At 46.4% G+C, this 10423-nt stretch overlaps 1 pseudogene across 1 annotated transcript; it reads right to left on the bottom strand.

Annotated features, from left to right (window-relative positions):
• Positions 1-4074: 4074 nt before the first annotated feature.
• On the bottom strand, positions 4075-5787 carry LOC310792477 (transmembrane protein 87A pseudogene; annotated as a pseudogene). Its single transcript has one exon. The product of its transcript is annotated as a transmembrane protein 87A pseudogene (transcript).
• Positions 5788-10423: the final 4636 nt, after the last annotated feature.

Below are 10423 nucleotides of genomic sequence, written 5' to 3'. Positions count from 1 at the left end.
GTGTGTCCCAGGTGTAGGGCAAAACATGTCTGCCGCCAGTGTGGATGTTTTTAACAGTTTCAGATGATAACGCCATTGCAATTTGCAATACATGTCCTGCAAGGGTTCCAAGAGGAGGGAAAAAGTCTGAGCTGGCATTACGTTAAACCAAACCTGGTGGGGAGGCAGGGGATTTGTTTAGCGTATTCTTTATCAAACGAAATACTCTCCGCAGTGCCAGTGAGCATCATCGCTCTCTCTCTCTCTCTCTCTCTCTCTCTCTCTCTCTGTCTCTTTCTCTGGCAGAAGAAAATAGATACTGACAATTCTCTAATGAATTGGAGGATGAACAAGTTCAGATTCAATGTAGATAAACCAATAGAAACGAATAAAAAAAGGTGATAACAAAAATTTGTGCTGATGGAACGATATTCCATTTGAAACACATCAAAGGGCTGCCGCGCAATTACGCAGTGGCGTGCACGCAAAGAATTTGCGGCATGCTGACGATAGCAGAAGGCAAGCATTTTGCGGGGACACGCCTGGTTTGGCATGTGGCACGCCCACACCTGTGACTGCGCTCGGATCCCGGCGCAAAACTGGATGGTATTGTGGCCAAAGTGCAAAATGACACTTGCGGAAGGCAGACGATAGCATAAGACGCAGGGAAGATAGCATACGAGGCACGCAAACAGGTGCGCAAGCAAGAGGGCCTTTACGACGATTTTAAATACACAAATCTGAAATTATTATCAGTTTGTGGTATCGGTTATCGGCCAGGAGAAGCAGATATTTATATATCCATATCGTGCATCCCTAGTTTGGGTTGGGGTTAAGTGAAAGTAAAAACACAACGTGCCTCGCTGGGGAATCGAACTGCTGCTCTCTCACTTGTAAGGCGAGGTGGCAAGAGTGGCAGACAGGAGTGGATAGACTCTATGACGTGTTATTCACACATTATTTATTCAAACATATTTTGATTCAGAAATGTCGCTGGATTCCAGAAACGTATAATGCCAACATTATATTCTGGCAAATGGGCTGTGGGCAGAAGTTGAAGAGAGCCATCTGCTGCTGCCTTCTCCCCCCCAAACACACACACACACACACACACACACACACACACACACACACACCTCGCTCCACTTTCATCTCGTTAGCACTCAGCTGAACTCTGTTTCCTCAGGGACGACTTCACCAACACATCCATGACGAAGGCTAAATTAGCAGCCTATTCCAGTCAGATGGACGCAGCTCTGAACATGGAGTCAAGTTTAATGGCAACTTTCACCTGATGGAGATACAGTACCATGCAACAAGAACAGCAAACATCTCTCTCTCTCTCTGCTCCTCCTATCGCTCATCAGGCCTTCCCTCCATCTCCTCTTTTCTCTGCTGTTTGCAACATGCTGATGGCCACATGTTTTCTTTCATTCATTCTTTCTTTCTTTCTTTTTCATTGTTAATCTTTGCAGATCAAAGGATGATTTTCATCACTCTACTCAACATGATGATGACACATTCATCACTGGAAATAATATCCATCTTAACAACTCATTATCTGCACCATGATTCTGTGAGTGAGTGAGTCTGTGAGTGAGTGAGTGAGTATGTGTGTGTGTGTGTGTGTGCGCGCGCGCGCGCGCGCGCGAGCGAGTGTGTGTGTGTGTGTGCGTGCGTGCGTGCATGCGTGAGTGAGTGAGTGAGTGAGTGAGTGAGTAATGCGTGTGTGTGTGTGGGTTCTCGTGATTCCTCACTTGGTTGCAGGGTTGCTACATGTATAGATTGGGCGGTTTTCTGCCCAAAATTGGCCTGTTCTAGTGTGTTGGGGGAATTGGGCTTGGCAGTGAGTTGCTTGTTTCCCCCCCCCAAACAATTTATCTGGCAACACTGACAACTGCTTCAGTTTGTTTCTTTGTAATGACTTTCTGCTACAGTTAGCTGGACACGTGTTGCTGGCTTCTTTTGTTGCCATTTTTTCACTCAACTTTGCAGGCGAGGACACAAATGTGAGTCTCTTTCTTTTACTGACCATGGCTACAGACACATTTGGGCAAATAAAGGGCCAGTGTCCATTCGAAGCTGGTTGCCATTTTCGGCGTTTCATCCTTTCCAAGCTAGGCTCCATGCATATTCCTATCAAATGAATGAGTTTGTTATAACGTTATTGTGCAATTACTCGCATGAAGTTGTAGGACTGTTTTCCCTTTGGCAAATGATCATCCTGAATCTGCATTGCTTCATCGGCCTTTCTAAAACACACTGCCATCTCTGTCAAGCACCGTACTCTTGGCCGTACGCCAATCTCAATGAAAAAACGTGGCGGTTTAATGTTGCCTTGTTATTGGCAAGCGGTTCCCTTCGCAGTTGAGTTTCGGTTTGGCCCTAGTTAGGCGTAGCGGTGCCTGGCGGAGATCTGCACTCTGCACTTATTTAGTCTACTATTATGTCTTAAAATAGTAGTAATAGTAATAGTAGTACAGATTAAATAATCATTTTCTTTTAAAGTAATACTCCATTTTATTGTGATATAAAGAAATGTCTGTTTTGCTGCTCTCTATCATTGATTGATCATATAACACAACAGTAATTCAAGCTGTATCCAGTTCATGAATCCTTTAAAGTCGAACTGAACCCGTTCGTCACGTGCGTCGCAGTCCGTTTCAGACTGAAAACATAATTTGTCTGAGATGACAAGTTGAGAGGCGGGTCATAGTATCATGTCGATGATTTGATTTGACAATTCTGTCGACTGGCTTTGGCAGTGGTCAATCATGGCGTGTTCCACCCCCAAATCGAGTGGGATTCAGCGTGTTGTCGTGCTACGCGAGTGGGATCCGCGGAGTACCAGGCAGCCAGCTGCTTCGTGCGGAGCGAGCAGACAATCCGATGCATGGGTGCTGCCCGCCCACCTGGAATCTCCGAGGGCAGACCCCTGACAACCACGCTCTCAAGCGCGCGCCTTTTACGCTATTTCTGTAAATACGATATCCCTGGAATGCGCGTTTTAACGAGCCAGTTACATTTCTTTGCATTCTTAGAGATTATAGTTTTTGTTTTTTGTTCATGTTTCTAACAATTGGCCCAGTTAGTAGTTAGTTTATGGGATAGGAATTCTGCCAGATGACAGGCCCTAGGCGCCATTTTCTACTTCATTTGGAAGAGAAATCCTGAAATGAAGATTTGATTGACAGCTGCATGTCGTGATATGATTGGTTGAAATGGGGTAGAAATTTGATAGTACTAGGTGACGTCAGCAAACTGTACATTACTGTTATCAATTAAATCTTGAAAAATGAACTTTTGATGTGAAAAAGTGTGAAAAACTAAAGAAATTTGATTTTTGTGATTTGTTTTGCATACATTATTAAATAGGTGCCCTGCATACCCAGGTATTTGAACTAAAAGAAAAGAAGTCATTTTTGGGTTCAGCTCGACTTTAAGGTCGTGTTCACAGTTCACACCAGATACTGTAGACTGGTGGTTCAGGCCAGATGCAAGAATGACATATTGTTTTGATTTTCAGTTGGTTTGGTTTGCGTTCACACGGCCCAATATCAAACTGCCAACCCTCACAGATTGACCATCCTGTAGTCACCCAGGATGGAAAATATAAATTCACAGAGATTTCTTTGACGACATTTTATTTTATTATAGCCTAATTAATTATCAATAGCCTACATTTTTATTATATTATATACTGTATACACATACACTCAATCAAAAGTCCCACAGGAAAGTAAAAAGACAAGAGTTACATAAAAAAAGGCAGTAAGATGCAACAATTACAATAACAGAAATGACATTAAGTCAGACACAGCATGAAAGGAGGAGCTGGGGAGGAGGTGGGTTGCAAACAGCTTGCAGATGAAGCAGCCATGTTACGCAGGCAGACTGGAGGGAAATTAAAGAGGGTGCCCTGTTTGAGTTGAGCCAATTGAATGCATCAGCTGAGCAGTCAGCTGATGTGGGCTGGGTTTGAGATCAGCTCCTAATCAGCTGTGGGCTGGGGTTTAAGCTGGGCTTGACATCCGTGGCCTGACTGAACTACCGCGATGCTCGATTTTCGTCAAATAAATTCATTCATTCACTCCTCTACTCCATCTTGGACATCATGATGTCCTCCTCTGAGTCGAGCAGCGAGGGCAGAATGACGTCGACGATGGAGGAGGGGATGTTCTCTTCCACCCATTTCAGATCCTCGTCCACTTTGTTGGGTTTGGCCGTTCCATTCGCCTCAGCCTTCGCAACCCTCATCTGCATCTCCTCGAAGGCCTCGTATATGAGCTCCTCCCCTTCGTCACTCTCTTCATCCACCAGTGGGCCGAAGGGGTAACTCTGGTTATTGGCTGATGGTCGCCATAGGAACATGATGACCAATAGGACGATGGAGAACAGGAAGTGCCAGAATGCATCGACTATCCACAGCGCCCTCCAGTCAGACAGGCATGCCATTCTGAAGGTCACGGTGGTCCAGATGCTGAAGACGACTGACGCTATGATAGTGAAGATGAGTGTTTTGGTGAAGCGGCGGTAGAGAGTGAGCTTCACCACGTTCCTCCTCAGGCGCAGCAGATTCATAGTATGAACCAGACTCTCAAACATCCACCAGCTGAGGGCTAGGTCGAGCAAACACAGACAGAGAGGGATGGCAACCAAGAGAACGGCGTCAGCTCGACTCGAGTGGACTCGTAGGACTCCCTCTACGATGGAGAGGATCAGGTAGAGCAGGCCGACGCATACGACTCTGTGCAGCGAAGCGCCCAGTCTGGGCTTGACGATGCCGTATCCCAGACTGGCGATGATGACCAGCACGCGGGCCAGAGTCCGCTTCGCTGCCGACAGAACCTCTGCAAACACCGCCGTCCGCTCGACCGATAGGCCTTCGTATCGGACGCTCTGTAACTCGGCGTAGTACGCGGCCTTCTCCAGCATGCCCAGGAGGATGACGCCTCCGATCCAGAACTGGATCCTCAGCAGGTCTCGCCAGTAACGGGCCGACAGAGCAAGCCACAGCACCGCCAGCAGCACATACACTATACACATCACCATGTAGAACACCATGAGAGGCCAGTCGGAAGCAGATAGATACTGTGTAGACTGCGGGCGGCCCATGCTGATCTGCAGCTGTATGCTCCATGGTTTGTGACCTAGGGTGTGGCCGATCTCCTGGATGCTCAGGATGAACATGTAGGGTCCGTCCTCCCAGCTCTCTGCCACGGCGTCCAAGTGAGTCTGTTTGCGGCGGACAGCATCTTTCCCTGTAGCTACGGGCACATCAGACATGGCTTTGGGCTGTTGTGTTTTGGGCTCTGTGAGTCTGACTGGCAGCTCAAACTCACCCACAGTGAACTTGTTGGACATGTCAGGTAGGCAGAAGATTGGATGGGACTGGTGGAAGACATAGAAGCCACTCCCTCCTGGTGCCGTCACCTCGGTCGATTTGAAGTACTTTTGAGCCCTGTCGTTGTTGAGGGTGAAGATCTCGTTGTAGCAGCGAGAGTTCCTCAGATACCACGAGACTCTCAGCAGGACCCGGAAGGAGTCACAGGAGGTCGACAGCGTGCGAAGTCTGATGACGCTGCTGTTGAACAGGGTTTTAGTGTAGAAGAAGAGGTGCTGCTTCTTTAGCGTCTCACTGTCCACGGTCAGGGTCCACTTCCCCGGCTCGGACCTGGCCTGGCACGGCCCGGGCCCACCCAGCTCGGTCCCGGCCAGCAGCAGCAGCAGCAGCAGCAGCAGGTTGCGGTTGGAACGATTATAGAGGCCCCTCACACCGGGACACACAGCCACAGCTTGACCCGCCATCGAGATATACAGTAGACTCTCTGACTCTGAGTTGAGTTGATTTATGCTATCACTGATGATGTCACTATTGACATGACTGTCAACAGTCACTGCTCAAGTGACATCACTGATGACATTACAAGCACTCGAGTGACATCACTGATGACATCACAGATGACGGCCGTCGAGCAGGATGGTGAGGTGATGTCACTCAATCACTCAATGATGATGTCATCAGTGATGTCACTCGAACAATTGTGACGTCATCAGTGAGTGATCACTTATCGTCGCTGTATGTCAATTTTTTCGCATTTTCATGTTTTGTCATAGATCAATGCCATTATCCCTCTAGGCTGCAAACTCATTTTTAACTATGCAGATCGTTTCTGACGAGACTAATGTTAGCGTTAGTGAGAGGCTGTGTTCCCCCACACCTCGGCGTAGGAGTGTGCTCGAGGTCGCTGCTGGAGATGCCGCTGCACATGGCTGTGTGTGCGAGGCTGACTATAATGAAGACAACTTTGACGGTGTTCAGTATTTTAAGAACACAGGGTTTTTTCCATTTCCTGAGAAGTTGCCGTTTTGGAGATACACAAGGTTTCCGACAGCAATGTTATTATGCATAGAATTGGTGATGTCGAGATCACTGATCGAGTGGACTGGTAACGTCACAATGCCTATGACATCATCAGTGTCTGTCATAAATCATTGATACTACTTATGTATAGAATTGGTGATGTCACTCGAGCACTCAAGGATGATATCATCAGTGATGTCACTTGAGCAATTGTGACATCATCGTCATCAATGAGTGATGTAATCAGTGATGTAATCAGTGATGATGTCACCAATGAGGTCACTCGAGCAATTACAATCTTACTACTACTAGCAAGTTAATTTAAATAGCTCGCTTATACATAATTATACAGCAACATTCTGATTATCACACCAAATAGCTTAATATTAAAAAAAAATAAAAAAAAAGTATATACACTAATAATCTGACCAGTCTCGGGTTCGGGCAGAGAATCAAACCTCTGGTTCTTGTTGAGATAGCAGAAAAATGCAGCAAAGTTGTCCTCACCTCCTTCCTCATTGTCCCTCCTCTTTCTCTCCGCAGGTCGTGGGACGAGTTCCACGACTGCGCCAACGTGGCGATGTCCGGCTGCCCCAACGAGGCGTCGGCCGTGTGGGAGTCCCTCCGCCAGGAGTCCAAGAAGATGCAGTTCTCTGGAAACCTCTACGACATGTGCTCCGACCGCAGCGGGCCCCTGGCTGCCACTGCCTCCCCGCATGGCCAGGAGGAGATCAACCAGGAGTCCCTACGAGGGCGTGCCGCTCATCTGGCAAGCCCCGCCCTCCTCCTCCTCCTCCTCCTCCTGATGCTGCTTCCTCCCCTGCTCTCCTTGCTGTCTTGGATATAGCTCCCGCAAAGAGATGGGACTAGTGTGGAGAGACTTCTACATTTTATGATTTTTTTTTCTTCTGCCACAACTGCATAGACTTTCCAAGTTTTTCCCCCTCTCCACTCTGCCAGAGGTTGAATATTTCTAACTGCATGTTCAGAGGCCTGAGAGTCTTTTTTGATAATGTATCTCTTTAAACTGCGTATATGCTGTTTCATGCATATTCTCTTGCCTTTTAATTAGTCTCTCTGTTGGACACACACACACACACACACACACACACACACACACACAGCACATACAGAGACACACACACACACACACACAGCACAAACAGAGACACACACAGCACATACAGAGACGCACACACACACACACACACACACAGACACACACAGCACATACAGAGACACACATACGCTGTACAGAAACAGAGACGCAAGCAGAGATTAGGGCATTCACCAACTAGTCGACTAGTAAAACCACTAGGCGACACTGTGCATAGTAGTCGACTAGTCGTCATTCTTGGTTTTCCCTGTTTCCATAGTGCAGTGCAGTACAGCAGATATGCCACTGGGGGGCGCTGTGAGTGTGTTGACTGCCAAAATAGCAGAATGGGATAGCAGAGGAAGAAGAGAGCATTACAAACATGGCGGACTCAACTTTGTGAAATAGTAAAAATATTTGACCTGAGCAGATAAAACCGTCACCTGATATGTAAGGCTACAACAGCAGTACCAGCTGCTATGTATAACCATCGCTCACCCGGTGCCGGCAGGTACGACCGCAAGCAGCAGCAGCAACATGACTACTTTGTGGATTAGCATAATGGAATAACGTTTACCACCATCATGCACTTATTATGGCGTTTCATGGTAAGTACGTTTAGCATTTCTGTTTGCAATGCGTTTCCCTTTATACTTTTTCTTACAATAGCCACTATTTATTAAACCCATTATAATAGAGATGGCGATGTTAGACACGTGTGTTTCACGCACGGGTAAAATGTGTCAATCTAGTGCTCATTCCGCGTTGGCAACAATGAATGTATCAGTCACTTAATGTTTATTTCAATAAACCCTTCGTAAACGTTATGCAATCTGTGGACATGCATGTTAACCCATTGATACCTGATGCAGAATTTGTGTGTGTATCCCTTTAAGACCGCGAACCGCGTTCGCGGTCTTAAAGGGATACACACACAAATGAGGGATATACACGCAAATGCTGCATCAGGTATCAATGGGTTAATTGTCGAGATTGTTTGTGGATAACTACGCTACTTTAGTGCATCATGATATTCATCAGTCTGTGTGATGCGCTATTCAGAGCGACCGAAGGTGGAGACATAACGTTCGTTGTTGTTGAACATAGATTTGTTTTAACAATCATTTTCTACATTATGCCATGTTAACTCAACAGAATTTAAACTATTTGGAGAAATTAGTGGCGTTGTTACTGCAGTCACTCAATCAGCAAATCCAGCTCAGACAAGCGTGCTGCTGGGTTTAGTCCAATCAGATCGCGGTTAATTTGTAAACAACCTCTCAGAGCCAATCGAGGGCTCAGCTTTTCACATACCCCCAGGTTGGTCCCGCCTAGCGCCTACTACATTAGTTATGCCTGCCTCTCAATAGCCCTGCTGCCTGGTTGTATTTGAGACCTTTTGACGTGCGTTGAGCGTTTTTATTGGGGGAGGGAAAAAATCCGACTAGTCGACTACCTTTAGGAACAACTAGTCGACTTGTAAAATTCACTAGTCGTGAATGCCCTACCAGAGATGCACATGCACACATGGCCACACACACACACACACACGCACACACACACACACACACACACACACACAGAACACACACACACACACACACACACACACACACACACACACACAGAACACACTCAGCAGCCATAAGTCATCCGTCTTTATTCTGCCTCCTCCTCGTTAGTAGGAGATGATGTGATGGTTCCAGGGGGAGTTTGTCTGTCTGAGAGTAACGAGCAGAGAATATTAACCACATCCTACTTTATAAACATGAAAATCAAGTGACGCAGAGGCCAGATGCCACCACTACTTCCAGCTCAACTCACTCATTTGTCCTTTCATACAAACCATTTAACAATGATGTCAACCTAACTTGTCATGTTGGCTGTTGCCTTCCAGATGAGGAGATTCTTGTAAGCCATATCCTAAGAATAGTCAATGCCAAATTTTGGGCTAAATGTAGTTTCTCCCAAGGATCTAAGCTGATGATAGCAGACTAATATGCTGCTGTCATTTGGGGAATGAGCAGAATATGCCCAGGGCCCAAAGTTTGAAAGATGCTGCTTTTGTTAAGAGGATTAAAGAAATTAAACCGGGTTGCTGCCAATGTTGCCAACTCTCTTCCAAAAGAAAGTAGCTGTTGGCTGCTCAAAGAGTTGCCAGATGACATGATTTTTCTAAACTGCATATCAGTATATTAGCTCCAGCTAGCTAGCTCCAGCCCTCACTAAACTGCATATCAGTATATTAGCTCCAGCTAGCTAGCTGCAGCCCTCACTAAACTGCATATCAGTATATTAGCTCCAGCTAGCTAGCTGCAGCCCTCACTAAACTGCATATCAGTATATTAGCTCCAGCTAGCTAGCTGCAGCCCTCACTAAACTGCATATCAGTATATTAGCTCCAGCTAGCTAGCTCCAGCCCTCACTAAACTGCATATCAGTATATTAGCTCCAGCTAGCTAGCTGCAGCCCTCACTAAACTGCATATCAGTATATTAGCTCCAGCTAGCTAGCTGCAGCCCTCACTAAACTGCATATCAGTATATTAGCTCCAGCTAGCTAGCTCCAGCCCTCAGCTCTCCGTGGAGGGAGGGGCAACGCTGTGATCATCACAATGACAAAACAAGCGGGTGGCACAAATTGGCTTCAGACGGACAGATTTGCAACCAAATGTTTTGGCAGCCGACACATAAATGTCCACACATAAAAGCATGGTTTGAAAAAGTGGATAGATTTGTTGCTAGTTGCCTTTGAGAAATAAAGTCAGCGTAGGAGTCTGAAAAGTCAAAGGTCCATATCTTGCGAATTTTGGCAATTAGCGCCGGGCATGTTACCGCACTTAGGTGTGTCCAAATCATCGTGCTATTTATTCTCCACAGCATCTGCCCACATGCTATTCTCCACAGCATCTGCCCACATGCGGGAGCACAAGGGTCAAATGTGCTGTTTTGGGGGTTTTTTTAAGATTATTTTTTTTGGCAATT

Source organism: Poromitra crassiceps, assembly GCF_964638095.1.
Source record: "Poromitra crassiceps genome assembly, chromosome: 18".
Taxonomy (NCBI): Eukaryota; Metazoa; Chordata; class Actinopteri; order Beryciformes; family Melamphaidae; genus Poromitra; species Poromitra crassiceps.
Note: the sequence above shows the minus strand (reverse complement) of the source record. Positions and strands in the feature narration are given on the sequence as shown.